This window comes from Tupaia chinensis, unplaced genomic scaffold (genome assembly GCF_000334495.1).
Source record: "Tupaia chinensis unplaced genomic scaffold, TupChi_1.0 Scaffold141231_1, whole genome shotgun sequence".
Lineage (NCBI taxonomy): Eukaryota > Metazoa > Chordata > Mammalia > Scandentia > Tupaiidae > Tupaia > Tupaia belangeri.
The window spans coordinates 1,185,859-1,201,970 of record NW_006201094.1 but is presented as its reverse complement, the minus strand read 5'-3'; the positions used below and the strand labels follow the sequence as shown (position 1 = coordinate 1,201,970).

Here is a 16,112-nt window from a genome sequence, read left to right as displayed (position 1 = left end):
GGGGATGGCCACACCACAATCCCTTCTCCTTCATTCTCCTCATGGAATTTTGACACAAATGCACAAATGGCATGATTTTCAAGCTTCCAGGTCCAGGACTAGAACCATGGTCAGCCATGTAGGAATCCAGCAATTTAACCACCATGCCACCTGCTGGCCCCACCTATTTTCAAAGAAGAGTAGATATTACATCTGCTTTATAAAAATGGATGACTATAATCTTTTCCAGAGAAATACAATCTTCAGATACAGGGTAAGATATTCATGAAGATACCAAGCCTGTGGTTACAGCCAGAATGTGTCAGCAATATCAAATGTGGAGGGCCCCGAAGCCGCTGCACGTTAGTAAAGGTTCAGAGACAAGTAGGTGGGTCTCTAAGTTAAAAACTACCAGTCTAGGAAGCATAGATTCAAATGAAAGAAGTAAAACTGCAGTCACGTTAACATTTTAAAAAGCAACTGAAGTTATTACTGACAGTAAGTGCTGGTGTGGTCTGCTGGCACGGAAAGCAGACCGGAACTCTGTTGAAGAGAAACATGGATGGGGAAGACACGAGAACCTAAGAACGTCCCACACAGCATGCAATTTCTGACTTTTTTTTTTCATTTTGTCTACTTTAATTCCAAAATCAATTAATGCAGAATGAATAGTATCATTTTCTACCATTTCTACTTATACAGTAAAGCAAACAAGAAAGACACAATATTCGATATTTCATGTTTCTTTTATAAATATCAAATCTAATCTAATCTATGTTTCCTTACTTCTCTATGTGCTACATATAATTCCATCTTAGATTTCAGACTCCTAATAGGACTAAAACATTTTCTTGCAACAATTACTTTATGCTTATAAAGGGTAAAGACTACAGTCTGAACTTGTAATGGCCTCATCTCAAACCCAATTAAAGCGTTCTCCAAAAATGACTAATAAATTATTAGTAACCTGATTCCATGAAAAAAAATGGTTTCAGCACATAGAAAATGACTATGGATAACAGGGTGTGGGAAGAGGGTGGGAGAAGGAGGAGAGTCAGAGGAAAGACATTAAGGAGAACAATAGAGAGGCAAGATGTTCATGGGACAAAGAAAAGGGTTATTATCTGTTGATGTACAGTATCCCCAACTGGACTGGTGAGAAATGTCGTCACGCTGGAACTTTCACTTTACATGCTAAGTGACACGTGTGGTTGAATGTACAGAAGGAAGTAAAAGTAAATTAAAAAAAAAATTTGGAGAGGTTTTCACTACAGGGCGCGTGCGCTTGCCAGACAGACAGAGAGAGACATAGAGACAGAAAGCGAGAAATCACCCCCCAGGGAGGATGGTCACGCCGCAATCCCTTCTCCTCCATTCTCCTCTCAGGATCTTGGGCACACACGCACACGCGCCCGGCGTGAGTTTTAAGCCACCAGGTCCGGGACGCGAACTGCGGTCGACTACGTGGGAGTCCAGCGACATAGCCATTACGCTAACTGCTGGTTCCCAAAGTAAATTAAATTAAAAAAAAATTTAAAAAATGGTTTCGGCAAATATGGAAAGAGGAGAACCTATAATTTCTTTGCAGTTCGTGATATGAGGGGTAAAAATGATGCATTCTTCTACAGAAAGTGTAGATTTAGACAGCAGCTTGAATGGCATTTCACATGGTAAAGTATCAACAGGTCAAATAAGCAGCCCCCATGCTCAAAAGGAGGAAAACTATTTCAGTGTGTTCCTCTTCAGAATTGCACAGCTACTCAAAGTGATTTTTTTTTAAATTCAGAGGCAAATTACTGGCATTAAGTTCATCAAATCTAGATCTTGAACAGGCACATCATAGAAACGAAGAACATCCCCGACCCTGCACAGTGAAGTGTGGAGTTAGGCACTGCATGGCCCAAGCCATCAGCTGAATGGCCAAGAGGCGGAACTTCAGATGATCATCTTCCAAGCACATGTCCTGCCAGTTACTAGGAAGAGCTGAACCACAGACGTCTTGAACACAAGATTCCGAATGGCTCTGGAGATGTTCAGGTGATAGGTATTTATCTTCAAGATGTGGACACAGTAAGGGAGGTTCTTTCTTCACTTCCACTGTCTCTGCCACCACTAGTTCTTTCTTTTTTTATAGATCGAGACCCAAAACCTCTGCATGATTCCCCCGAAACTAGGCACATGAAGCCTCTTCTAGCAATGCTAGACACAGAGCCACCGTCCTCCAGAAGAGCCCAGAAATGTTTATATTGATAACATTTTCCATACAAATTTAAGTGAAAGAAGGCTAAACCACTGTCCAGATCTGACAACTATTTCCATGTAAATCATCAGTAGTAATACCACATATTATAGCCTAATTGTTTCTTACTGTTCTTTTTATATGAATTGGAAAAATAAATCCTTTGTGATTTTCCAGAGTCCTTATAGGTGACCTCAAAGACATGTTTTTCTTTCTTCTTTCTTTTCTTCTTTCTTTCTTTTCTTCTTTCTTTCTTTCTTCTTTCTTTCTTTCTTATTTCTTTCTTCCTTCTTTCTTTCTTTCCTTCTTTTTTCTTTCTTTGTTTCTTTTTCTTTCTATTTTTTTACAATCACTATACATATCAAATGAGTTTTCCCATCATGAATACACTGTACATTGGTTCAGTTAGAGATATTACTGTACATATTATCACCAACAGCTAATTTTCCATTTTTGAGTCCCTCAATTTTAAGTGCATAAGGCATTAGTTAGAATTTAATCTAGAAAAGAAAAATATGAAAATAATCAGATTTACACTTGATTAGGATAGAATCATGGGTTACTGAAAAAATGGTTATTTAGCTACCTAGTAAACCAAGTGACAATAAAAGATCTTAAAAGTAAACAGGGGAGGGAACAGCAGCTAGTGTAACGGTTATGTTGCTGGACTCCCACATGGTTGACTGCGGTTTAAGTCCTGGACCCGGAGGTTTGAAATTCACACCACGTGTGTGTGCATACGTGCCCAAAATCCTGAGAGGAGAAGGGATTGCAGCATGGCCAACCTGCCTCAGGGCTTGATTTCTTGCTTTCTGTCTCTCTTTCTCTCTCTGTCTCTCTGGCAAGCACATGTGCCCTATAGCAAAAAATCTCTTTAAAAAAAAGTAAATGCAGAAGGTAATATGTAAAGAAGCTTAACTCTTTTATAAATGGTAAATGTTTGTTTTCTTAAATAATCAAGGGCATAATAAAGTAACCATAGACCATACAGGTTATTCTGACAGAGAAAACCAAATTCTAGTATTGCATCAATGTGATATTTTATATTGTAGCTCCTTTTTGAAACTCTTATAAAGAAACTCATAAAATCTTAGCTTTGGCCACTACAGAGTTCAGTTTTCATGAAGCATCTGCACTTTCTTTATTCATACATGGTTTTTATAGAACAACTTTTCAAAGTGGCAAAATGAACATTTTCATTCAAAAGCATCAATATGTATAGCTTCTATATACTATATAAAAATAAAAGGCAGAAAATAAAGGCTTAATATTATGCTCAGGACTTGGTGTTTCAGTATTTTATCTTATTTAGAAATGATCTAAGTATCTAATGAATATCTATTAATTAACTCATTTGGTTTTAGTCTAAGACTTTAAATTACCTGAAGATCTTAGAAATTAGCTTCAAACTATATACTATAAAACATAATTACTGGTGAAGTAAAGTTTGTCAGAATAATGATTCAATGTGGTTACACACAAATTTGTGTTTTGCACGATCTTAAATGTTAAGTAAATGTGATGCTAGTTTATTCAATCAGTAAACATGTATAAGTTTAAGAAAAACATACCTACACAAAATAAAATCGATCATTTATTATACTTAACATTGATAACTCAGAATAGACACAGCTTTTTAAACATTAAGTGAAAAATATTAGACTAGTTTTATTTGACAAATTTCCCTAAATTATGTGAACTAGATTTCTTAAAATATTTGAGTTAGTTTCTATAAGAATATTTTTTAGTGCATCAAAAGTACCAGAAGTTCAATTTCATTAGTTTCTTGGAATTTTAGGCATATCCAATTTATGTAAACACTTAGAATGGCGCTATTTTAAGAGTTTTTTCAATTAAATTTTCCTTCTATGCAATATAAAATACTGCGCAGAGATTTACTACCTAATTACTTAGTTTTTACTTTAGGAAAAAGAAAAAGACAATGAGAAAAAGGTTTATAGTAGGCTCGCAGATGGCATAATAGTTATGTTGCTGGATTCCCACATGATCGACCAGCTTGAAGTCCTAGACCCAGTGGACTGAAACTCCCGCTGGGCACACATGCGTGCGTGCCCAAGATCTGAGGAGGAGAATGGAAAAGGGATTGCAGCATGGCCATCCCCCTGGGGGAGGAGGTGATTTCTCATGTTCCCTCTCACTGTCTCTGTATCTCTCTGTGTCTCTCTGCAGGCCAGCGCATGCTCCCTAAGGCAAACACCTATACAAAAGAAAAAAAAAAAGAGAAAGAAAGAAAGAAAAAGATTTATAAATGTGTCAGTCCCTTTTATAAAAAGTTGCAACTGAAACTAGCAGTCATGTGTATGTACAATCATCAGCTCTGAATATATTTAATATGGATTATACCTAGACATTGGAATTTACCTAGATGAGTTCTGGCTGCTTTTTTTTGTTTGTTTTTCATAAAACAAAATGTACAATCAGACAACAGTACACACAAGCTTCTATAATTTGTGATCATTTTGAACAGGAAGCTCTTGGCTCCATAATAGAAGGAGCCGAGAATACTTTTTCCATAGTCATCAACCAGTATGAAGATCTTTACAGTATGACTGACCTTTATCAAAGGTAAAATTGTTCACTGTTACATTCCCGTGAATTGTTTTGATCCTGAGTGGCTCCTAAACACAAAGTAAAGGTCACATGAACTTTGACCTGTTTGGGTTTTCCAAAGCAAGATGCTAATAACATAATGTATTAAACTGGCTGAAGTCCATGGGATAAAGAAAAGGGAATTGAGTATAAACTGTTTGCCAACTTTATCCTTTCCAATTTCATAAAGTCCTCAGGTATTGAGATCGCATGGATTTCCTGTGACCGTGATAAAAAGGCATGAGAACAGAGCACGGCTCAGTCCTCTATTTTAAGACTCTGCACCATCCTTTTTTGTTCGCATTTCATCCCACTTCAATCATTCGTTCTTCCCAAGATTTTATTTCATTCCCATAACAAATTTTATCATCTTTAGCAAGCCAAATACATACTTGCTTTTTAGAACTGGACAGATTGTTCCAGCTTTCCTTTACAGTCTTTAGCTTTGCCTGTGATGAGACACCTTTAGCTTCTTGGAAGCTTTCATATACAAAACTGTTTTAAGCTGAGCAAGGTCTTTTTGGTTTTCCAAGCACTGTGTACTCTTTTTTATTAAAGCTTTATTTTTTTAATGTTTTTGCATGATTTATTTTTACAAAGAGATCACCTGATGGGGAGTTAGCTGTTCTTGGTTTCTATTTATCTCTTCTTGGTGTGCCTACCAATCTGCCCCGTAAGCATCTTCATATATTCTTTTCACTGAATCAGGAAGTTCTCCCCATAGCTCGGTAATTCTTCTAATTACTTCTGAATTTTTTGCATCTGGATCTAAGCCTTAAGTATGGGTAGCTGTTCTTTAGAAAATTGATGGCATGAAGTCATAGGTTTCTTTGGATAACTAGCCAAAGCAGATGAAAACCATGTCAGGACATAGACAAGACTTGGAAAGAGCACAGTAGACTTCCACAGCCCATGCACACATCAGCTCTGGACTTTCCCAGGGGAGTTGGCATTCCCATACACTCCCGAGAAGTGCCCTTGCACAGCCAACTGGGCAGCAGCTGGGTTTCAATCTCATGGAGGCCCTGGCGCAATAGAACAACCCAACAATGAAGTCTCGAACTCTCCTGTGGCCCTCCAGAATTGTTAGGCCTGCCACTCCCGAGGCACTAAGGGAAATCCTCTTTTAAGAGATTTTATAATCTACTAATACCATCAAGGCACAGGAAAATATTACTCGATCACACAATGAGAGAGGTAAAGGGATTTTCAAATTATAGACATAAGCATAAAAACAAAGATATACTGAGCTTTGGTTCTCAAATTGCAGCCCTGGGACAAGAAAAAACACTAACTTACACAACTTGACATTTTGGGTTAAGGGAGCCATATTCCACATGACCAAATGTGGTTTGAAACTGGCTCTGGGTGGCTTGAAAACATACAGATAGCATGTGTGTGCATTCCGGGAAATCTCAATGGGATGGGGAAATGGAGGTGAGGGGACTGCAGGTTAGCCATGGCCGACTGGAGAATGATTTCTTTCTTTCTCTCTCTCTTCTCTATGTCCATAAAGTGCCAGTCAGGAGCAGAACTATAACTCTCTGAAAGGCCCCATTACAAGGATCAGATTAACAGAGAACTGAAGGTGATGAGTTCCAATCCCATCTGACTCACAGTAGCAAGACGTCAAAGACAAAATGCACCAAGTGAAGTAGACGGTTTTATTAAAGCTACTGCAATTGAGAGAATGGCAACTAGTGGGGACCAAGTTTAGACTCTCACAAGCAAACAACAAAATAATCTGTCAAAGCAGAGCCTACAAAACTTTTCACAATATAAGAGAAAATTGTTTACTAAGAGGGACAGAATTAGCAGATACAAGACTTCGATATAATAGAAAAATGGGGAAAAATCTATAAATTATTAACAAGTTAATTTAAAACAAATTAATAATTGTTTTAAATTATTAACAAGCTAAACGATGGAGCATAATGTATAATGAAATAATGGACTAGTATAAAAGAATACTTAAAAATTTATAAATGGTTGAAATAGCATATTAGACACAGCTGAAGAGATAAATTAGTGTACTCAGAGATAAATATGAACAAACACCCAAAATTCACCACAATAAGATTTTTTCAAATATAAAAAGTAATACACAGCTACTGTAGAATGTGGAATGCACTCGAGAAGAAACTTGAATGACCCATAAATATCAGAAAGGACATCTGACTTATGAGTAATCAGGAAAATGCAAATTAAGTAGAAATATGATACTATGACACCTATCTGATTGAAAAGTTAGCATGCTTTCAAGCATGAAATTTTAGTGAGAATGTAGACGAACAGGAACTCTAAGTAAGACTGGTTAGAGTATAAACCAATATAGCAATTTTACAAAATGATTTGGCAATATCTAAAAAGGTGGTGCCGTTACATATTCATCATCATTTGGCATTTCAACATGTAATAAGTAATTTTAGAAAGAAATTTGGTTGTATGTAGATAAGGATATTTGCTGTACTAGGTTTGAAATAGCCTTTTTAAATGTCAACAATCTCTTTTCAAATCTGTGTGGATAGGACAAATCAAGCGTAGACTATTTTACTCTTGTAATCCTTTGGGCTGGCCACAAATGACATCCAGCTCTCTAGTTCTAGGCAGAGAGTAAGACTGTAATTTGCTATTAGCCTGAAGTTTGGTATGGTCTTGTGACTTTTGCCCAAAGATAGAAGAACAGAAGCGATGGTTATTTCTAGGTGGAAGCTTTAAGATGAGTGCAGAAGTTGCTTCCTGTTCTAAAAGGCCATGGAAACATGTCAAAGCGAAGGCTCCATTAACTTGGTCTCTGAATGACTGTGACGAGCAAAGCCTCTTACAGACTTGCAGTGGCCATGTATGGGTAACATGACTGAATTATAATGTTTACTGGGTTTTTTTTTTCCCCCCCCTAAGGATATCATTGATTTTCAAAGAGGCATATGAGAAACAGGGCAGAAATTCTGAAAGCTGGTGAGGCTACGGGCACAAAAGCAGAATTTAAGGACCACGAAGGGTAGGTAACCTCTTGGGGTTGAACCCCATAGACTACATTCTAGGGAAATTAAAAATAGACCATTCTTCACATGTATTAATTTTTTAAAAAACGTTTTCTTTGTTGATGATGGAGCCTGTGTACACACGCATGAGAGAGAATGAGAGTCGAGCACCCCCTAGAGGGTCTGGTCCGCTGTGACCCACTTCCTCCAGTTCTCCAGCCCATCAGATGCCGGGCCCTTGTGCTCGTGCCCAGTGTGTTTCAGGCTGACCTGACCAGGGATTCAAACTGTGGTCACCGGGTGGGATCCAGCTTCTCCTGAGTGGCACATGACCACTGTCCAATCAAGCTGGCCGGATTTTAAAATAGCTGAATCTCTGATGTAATTAAGGTGACCTAGGGTTGCTGGTATCCTTGATCACCCACCAAAGAAATCCAAATAGATAGAAGAGAGCATATTCTGAGCTTTAAATGATCTGTCACAGTTTAAGTATGCAACATCCAGTGCTCAATCAAAGACAATGAAAGCTATAATAAATAAAGGGGACGATACAATGTTATTTAAGAATTTTTTTTTTTTTTTTCCTTTCAAGGGACATGAAGTTACTTGTCAACAAATTAAGCATTAAGGCCTATGTACAGTTAGAGATTTACTCCTAAGAGGTAAGGGAAGATGGGGCAGATAATTCCCAAGAAATTAGAAAGCAAAGAACCTGAAAGATCCCTAAGTGACTTTGTTTCAGAGTTCAGGAGCAGTTGTTGCCATAACAGGAGAGAAGGATCCTCATTACTATTACCTAATTGGTTTATGCTAATACGCTCTCAAAAACATTCCTTCTGTTGCCACTGTTTTGCTGTGGTTTATTTAGTTAAATACAGAGTTCAAAAGGTAACTGCCCTTCTTTACACTCAAAGTAAGTCCTCAACCAACAACCAGATTTGCAGTAAAATAGCAATAAAGTTCAAAGGCAGGCCTAAGGGAAGTCAGATGACCACAATCATTAGCAAATGGAAAGTACTGTGCTATTGATTTATTTCTATCAAGTGAAAACAAATATGGATTTTATCCACTATTTGCTTACTACTGCAAAACAAAAACTAGAGAAAATTTTGCAAAACAAAACCAAGCATATATGTTTTCTAATCATTCAGTCTAATAATGGAGACTTGAATAATTTAATGTGATCATATAATTTTTGATAATTATTATGAGCAGGTAGGAATCGAAAGAAGATGAATAAAATAAAGTTGAAAGAAAATGAATGAAATGAAGTTGCTGTATAATATTTTAACCTTGGTAAATGTGTAGAATCTGAATATGGTAACAAGTCATTTGTGCATAAAATATTATGTCTCTTTTACTTGACTGAAAGACTCAGAAATTAAGAGATACTTTAGGGGCCAGCAGTTAGTGGAATGGCTATGTCACTGGACTCCCACGTAGTCGACCACGGCTCGAATCCTGGACCTGGTGGCTTAAACTCAAACCGATCACGTGTGAGTGCATGCCCAAGATTCCAAGAGAATGGAGGAGAAGGGATAGTGGCATGGTCATCCCCTCCAAGGGATGATTTATCGCTTTCTGTCTCTCTGTCTCTATTTTTCTGGCAAGTGCACACACCCTATAGCAAAAACCTCTCAAAGAAAAAAAAAATGTCTATACCCAAAATCCCAAGGAGAGACTGGAAGAAAAGGGATTATGACATGGCCATCCCACCTGGGGGATTTCTTACTTTGTCTGCCACCTGCCCCCCAGCAAGTGCACACATCCTATAGCAAAAACTAAAATTAAAAATTAAAAAAAGGTTTAAAGGTTTGTGTTTGTTCTAGAAGGAAGCAGTCAAATAGACAAAATCCAGTTATTGAATCCAGTTACAAAATGCAGCAAATCTTTAGACTGACCAAGAGGTTTCTGGTATGTTAGATTTATGTGCTCCTAGGACAAGACTTCTCCACCTAATCGCTAACCCGGATGAGACGAACAGCCCCTACCTGGGACTCAGTGTCCTGAGGCCATAGCGGAAGAGCTTCTCCTCAGGTATGAGAGGCACACGGCGCCTCTCTAACGCCCACCGGCCAACTCAGCACGGCAAAGCCGAGAATCAAGAGGAGGGGGCAGTTGAAAGGCTCCTATATGAAAGAGGGGATAGTGAATGACTGCCCGCAGGGATAATCTACCATGAACATACGTGCATATTCTTTCATCTTTATTTAGTTTTTTTTTTTTAGGTTTTGCCATAGGGTGCGTGCCCTTGCCAGAGAGAGCTAGAGAAAGACAGAGAAAGGGAAAGTGAGACTTCACCCCAGGGTGGACGGCCACATCTCAATTCCTTCTCCTCCACTTTCCCCGTGGAATTCAGGTACCAGCCTGAATTGTGGTGGGCCACATGGACACCAGTGCTTCAACCACCTCGCCTGAACCACCACGTGGTAGCTTGCTTTCTTACTCTCTCTTTCTCACTCTCTCTCACATGCACATACTCTGTCCCTCTCTGGTCAAGTTAAAATAAATAAATACATAAATAAGGTTAAATAAAATAATTCTTAAAAAATAAATTGCCTCAGGACCAGCAGCTGGCTTAATGGCTATGTCACTGGACTCCTGTGTAGTCGAACATGGTTCCAGTCCCAGACCTGGTGGCTTAAACTCATGCTGGGCGCATGTGCATGCATGCACAAGATCCCGAGAGAGAATGGAGGAGAAGGGATTTGGGGCATGCATGCATGTGTGTAGCATGTTTTTGTTTGTTTGTTTGTTTGTTTGTTTTTGTTTTTGTTTTTTTTTAATTTCCTATAGAGCGTATACACTTCCTGGACAGATACAGAAAGAGAAAGAGAAGGAAGTAAAAAAAGCACTCCCTGCCCTCCTAGGGGAAGACCACACCTCAGTCCCTTCTCTCCATTCTCCTCTTGGGGTCTTGGGCATGTACAAGCACCTGGCATGAGTTCAAGCCATTGAGTCCAGGACTCAAACCATGGTCAGACATGTGGGTGTCCAGCACCTTAACCACCATGCCAACTGTCGGTCCCATTCAAGACTCTTAAATGTGTATATTATTACCATTGCACAATTTATAAACTTATCAAATTTTGAATATAAATTGAATACTTACTCTTTTCTAGACTAAGTGCTCTCGCATTAATAAGGGTCAGCTCTCTATTCGTTTCTCTTATATATTGATAATGTGGATTTATTTTGTTTAGAATGTTGTGATGCTCAGAGGTACTCATAGTTCTTTATTATAAAATAGCAGTTCTCAAACTCTTTTGTCTCAGAATCCTTTCACAGTCTTAAAAGAATACCAAAGACCCCTAGGGACCAGCCAATGGCGTAATGGTTATGTTGTTGGACTCTCATGTAGTTGACCACAGTTCAGATCCCAGACTGGGCAACTTAAAACTCATGCTGGGCACGTGTGTATGAGGGCCTAAAATCCTAAGAGAAGAATGGAGGAGAAGGAATTGCGGCGTGGCCATCCCTGGGGAGGTGATTTCTTACTTTTGCCTCTCTGTCTCTCTGGCTGGTGCACATGCCCTATAGCAAAAATCCCTCTAGACTAAAATATATATATATATATTGAGGACCCCAAAGAGATTTTTAATGTATGAAGTTTGTATTGTTATGTATTTATTATTATTAGAAACCAATGCCAAGTAATTCAAAAGATATTTATTATTTAGAAAGAATAATAAACCCATTACATGTTAACATAAATACTTAACAACTATCGCATAACATATCTGTATTTTCCAAAGCAAGATATATTTAAGGAACAGTGACATTGTTTTACATTTGTGCAAATCTCTTTACTGTTCGGCTAAATAGAAGGCAGACGATTCCTCTCTCTGCTTCTGCGTTGAATATGTTGTGACATTATACATCATATCACCTCTGAAAAATTCTACTGCATACAGTGAGATAGGAGAGAGAAAAGGACAGATAACATCTTACTGTTGCTACAGAAAGACTTTGACCTCACTGAGCCCCTGAAACTATCTTGGAGACCTTCAGGGTCCCCATACTACCCTCTGAGAACCAAGACTCTTTTAACCACAATTTGAAAAATGGTTGTTATAACGTATACTCTGAATCCAGATGCATGACATCCTCAGTGCATTTTCCTGAAGTGTCACATTTCTGTTAGTTTATTTTATAAATTAGGTAGGTTTATTAATCAGGCTAGCTAACGGCTATAAAATATAATCCCCAGATCACACTGGCCTGACACAGTAAAGGTTCATTTCTTGTTCATCTTACAATCCATTGTAGGCCCATGGTAGAGGCCTTGCATGTGAGCCCAAAATCCTGAGAGAAGAATGGAGGAGAAGGGATTGCGGCGTGGCCATCCCCTCTGGGGGGGTGATTTCTCACTTTCACTCTCTGTCTCTCAATCTCTTTTTGTCTCTCAATCTCTCTCTGTCTCTGTGGCGAGCACATGAGTCCTATAGCAAAATTTCCTAAAAAAGAAAAAAAAAATGGAAAAAATTTTTAGTCCTAAAACACGCCCCTGTCTCTGGCCAGCATACCTGCTCTATAGCAAACTAAAAAATAAATAAATAAATAAATAAGAAGAAAAGTTTAAGCATAAGATCCATGTACAAAATCCATAGAATGAAAGTTAGTGGCGTTTCTGTGGGTTCTGTGAACTCAGGCAGGGAAGCGATGTACTGTAGACTTGGCTGCATTCATGGCGGTCTGGCTTGAGCCTCTAATGCCTCTAATGCCTCTGCCTCTTTCTCTTAAATGCCAATGAGTCATTGCTTCTTTTGCAAATGAAATGAAAGCAAAATCCTTTAACTCAATCACAGACATATTCTAAGACATAAACAGAATTAGCAGATAAGATGATGGAACAAGCATCTAGTTTATTAGGAAATCAAGTTTCAATCATGTAGGATTTACTCAAAGACTAAGAGGCTAGAACTCCATTCAAGTCTACCTCATAGCCATCAAAAATATTAGAAGACATGTGACTCAAGGGAAGCACCCTGGATAGGTGGTTGTAGTTCTCTGGTAGCTAAGGATTCTGAGTGAAGCACTGAAGCACAAGGGGGTAAAAGGCTAATTAAGAGGATCTTTGGGGGGCCAGCAGGTGACATGGAAGTTAGGGTGGTTATATCCCCTGTAAGTGACTCCACAGTTTGAGACCTGGACCCATCAGCTTGAAAATCATACCTGAAGGAGTGATTTCTCACTCTTCCTTTCTTTCTTTGCCTTTCTCTCTTCAGTGAGTACACGTGCCCTATAACTAAAACAAACAAAAATATTTCAGAAAATTAAAATGGAATATTTTAATTCAATTTTAAACTTCAATTCAAACTTCAAACTAACTTCAATTCAAACTTCTCAGAAGAGAAGTCACAATTTCACAACCCTTGTTCTAAAAGGATCCATGAGAGTGTGCGCGCGCACATACACACACACACACACACACACACACAGTGGGCATTCCCCTTCATCCATCCCAGAAGGCATTTCTACCCTGTCACCTTTATTTTATAAATGGAGTTTAATAATAAAGAAAATGACTCTCATTTCTAGTGTAGAACAGACAGCGTTGAAAAATATCTCAGGGCCCTTTACAAGGTCATCTGCTCGTTCTGCGAAATATATAAAAATAATTGACAAGTATAAAGTTGTTGGAGTCACTGAGTAAAGATGACTATTGCACATCTGGATTTCCTTTTTTCTTGTGATTTTTAGATTAGATTCTGAGTCCAAGTTGTCCACAGAGAGGAGCTTATCTAGAATGGAACACAAAGCCGAGCCTGGATCCTAACCCTATGAAATAATGATTTAGACCAGCTGGTGGTAGTGGTTAAGACTACTGGATTGCACATGGCTGACTGCCTGGTCGAGTCCTGGACCCAGCAGCTTAAAAAATATTTACATCAGGCTAATGGGCATGTGTGCCTAAAATCCCAAAAGAAGAGAGAAATGGAGGAGAAAGGATTGTGGCATGATCATGTTCCATGAAGAGGCGGGGATGCTCTCTCACTTTCCATTTTTCTCTCTCTCTCTCTTTCTCTCTCTTCTCTCAAGTACTCATGCCCTCTGGCAAATTTTAAATGATAATGACTCAGCCTTGGTTCAGGATGGTATTTGTGTCAGTTTACTATGAACAAACAACAAGTAGAACAATGGATAAAGGTTGAAGGTGAATTCAAGTGAAAGGATGTGGCGTGCTGTGACTTCCCTGGTGGTTCAGTGGTTAGCGCACACTTTTCCTTGCTTTCTTTGCCTTTCTCTCTTCAGTGAGCACACATGCCCTATAACTAAAACAAACAAAAATACACAACATGTTATACACAGCATAGGATCTGCTGCATGAAAGGAGCTCAGAGAGAATCACCTTGAACCCACGCCTGCCTAAGAGCACATGAGAACGCTATTGTTCGCTTAGGCTGGGCAAGGGTAGGGCCAACACTGAAGGATATGTACTAATATAGAAAATTCTTATCTTGCTACGTATTTCCCACTGCATCATCGGGGTACTTACTGTAAGTCTAGCCAGAGTCTTCCAAATGTGACAACAGAGGGATTCTTTGGAAAGTTATGTAAATATAAGGACAACAACAAGGACCCATCAGCTCAAGGACACACTATTCTTTTTAACAAGTTCCCTCTAGGAATTACTGCTTGTTTAAGTGACATGTTGTTAGGACCATTCCCTTCACCTTTAAAGAGGCCATCAATAAGAAAAGTCAACACTAATGAAAATAGAAAGGTACAACTACTAAGAACAGGACCAAAGCCTTAACTACCAGGTAGGAATTATAAAAGGAAGCTAGTATTTTGATTCAAGATTTCCATAAGGACATTCAAAAGGTAAACAGAAAGAAAGACACTAATAAAATGAAAGTATTATTATACAGAACATATACAGAAAATGAGTGACTAGTACCTGTCATCACCAAAGCTACAACTAGAGTAGGAGTCTTGACATTTGAGGCTCACTAATGCTTTATGGAGAAGTGTCCTATGCACTGAAGGATTCTTAGCAGCAACCCTGGACTCTTGCCTGTCAGGTTGCACTAACAACCACCCCTCATTGTGACAGCCAAAATTATCTCCAGACACTGCTTGAGGACAATTGGAGTGGAGAGTGCCTAGAAGCCACCCACCCAAGGTAAAAGGGGGAAGTCGCCCAAGTGGAGAAAGGAAAGAGGAGAGGCTGAAACACAGCCCTGGACATGACAAAACCGAGGCAAAAGTCCTTCCCTGTTGAGAACCACTAAACTAGAGGAAAGAGCCAAGAGAATCAAGGAAGAGTTTCTGAGATTGATGAGTAAATCTTTTACAATAATATCAAAAGGAGAATGGGAAATAGACTTTCTGACAGTGAGTTACTTAGCCTCCAACAAACCACATTCCTACCTGGAAGGATGATAACAAAATTAAAGTCCCTTTTAGACCTATCTGAGTTAAACAGTGGTAATGCCAATGAAAGGCCTCCCATCTGTTAAGACTGCGAGAGCTACCACTACCTCTACTTTTAATAGTTACAGAATGTCACAAATTTTACAAAGAGCAAATCAGAGGAAGGTAATAACCTTAGAAATAAAGCTTCATTAGGACTAGTTATGATAAGGGTTTCATTTTCAGAAATGACCTTTTCAATCACAGGCCAATTTGGATTACCTAATTAAAATATTTACTGTAGACTTTTCAAATGAAGAAAGCTGACTTCACAGACTTTGTGGTTTACACAAAGAAAAGTGTCTAACAAACCAGGGGTAATCTGCCAGACTCTTATACAATACTTCTGTCCTATTACCTGCAAATATTTCTCATGGGATTCGATTGCACTCAGAGCTGTATCGTCATTCACCTGTTTCACTTGTCTGTGTCAGGGCCTGGGTGGGATAAAGAGGTGCTCAGGTGAACTTGCTACCAGTCTTATTTCTGGGATAAAGATATAGACATAAATAGTTAGAAATAAATTATATTAATTTCATCCCAATGAAATGAGTAAGTTATAAACAAGGAGCAGAAATGACCTTATAAACCCAAGAGAGATAGCATTTAATTTCAATTGACTGTGGTTAGGGGAAGGGAGTTATTTGGTATAGATTTGGAACAGAGTCTTACAAATAGTAAGGCTCAAGCATTACTCATAGAAGATGGAAGCAAAATGATAGTTTGTGAGTGAAAGGAACAGAAATGGCAAAAGCTGAGAGGTCAGAGGTATACGTTCTATGGTGGAATGGTGAGTGGTCTTTATGACTACCATGTGGAATGGAAGAAGTTGCTGGAAAGTGAGACTGAGATCAATGTAGAGAGCCTTGTTTGCCAGGGCA

The 16,112-nt window shown here is 38.7% G+C and overlaps 2 pseudogenes; both read right to left on the bottom strand.

The window, feature by feature from the left end:
• Positions 1–1,735: 1,735 nt before the first annotated feature.
• On the bottom strand, positions 1,736–2,422 carry LOC106733202 (39S ribosomal protein L50, mitochondrial pseudogene; annotated as a pseudogene).
• A 2,711-nt stretch (positions 2,423–5,133) lies between these two features.
• Positions 5,134–5,781, bottom strand: LOC102486276 (transcription factor A, mitochondrial pseudogene; annotated as a pseudogene).
• Positions 5,782–16,112: the final 10,331 nt, after the last annotated feature.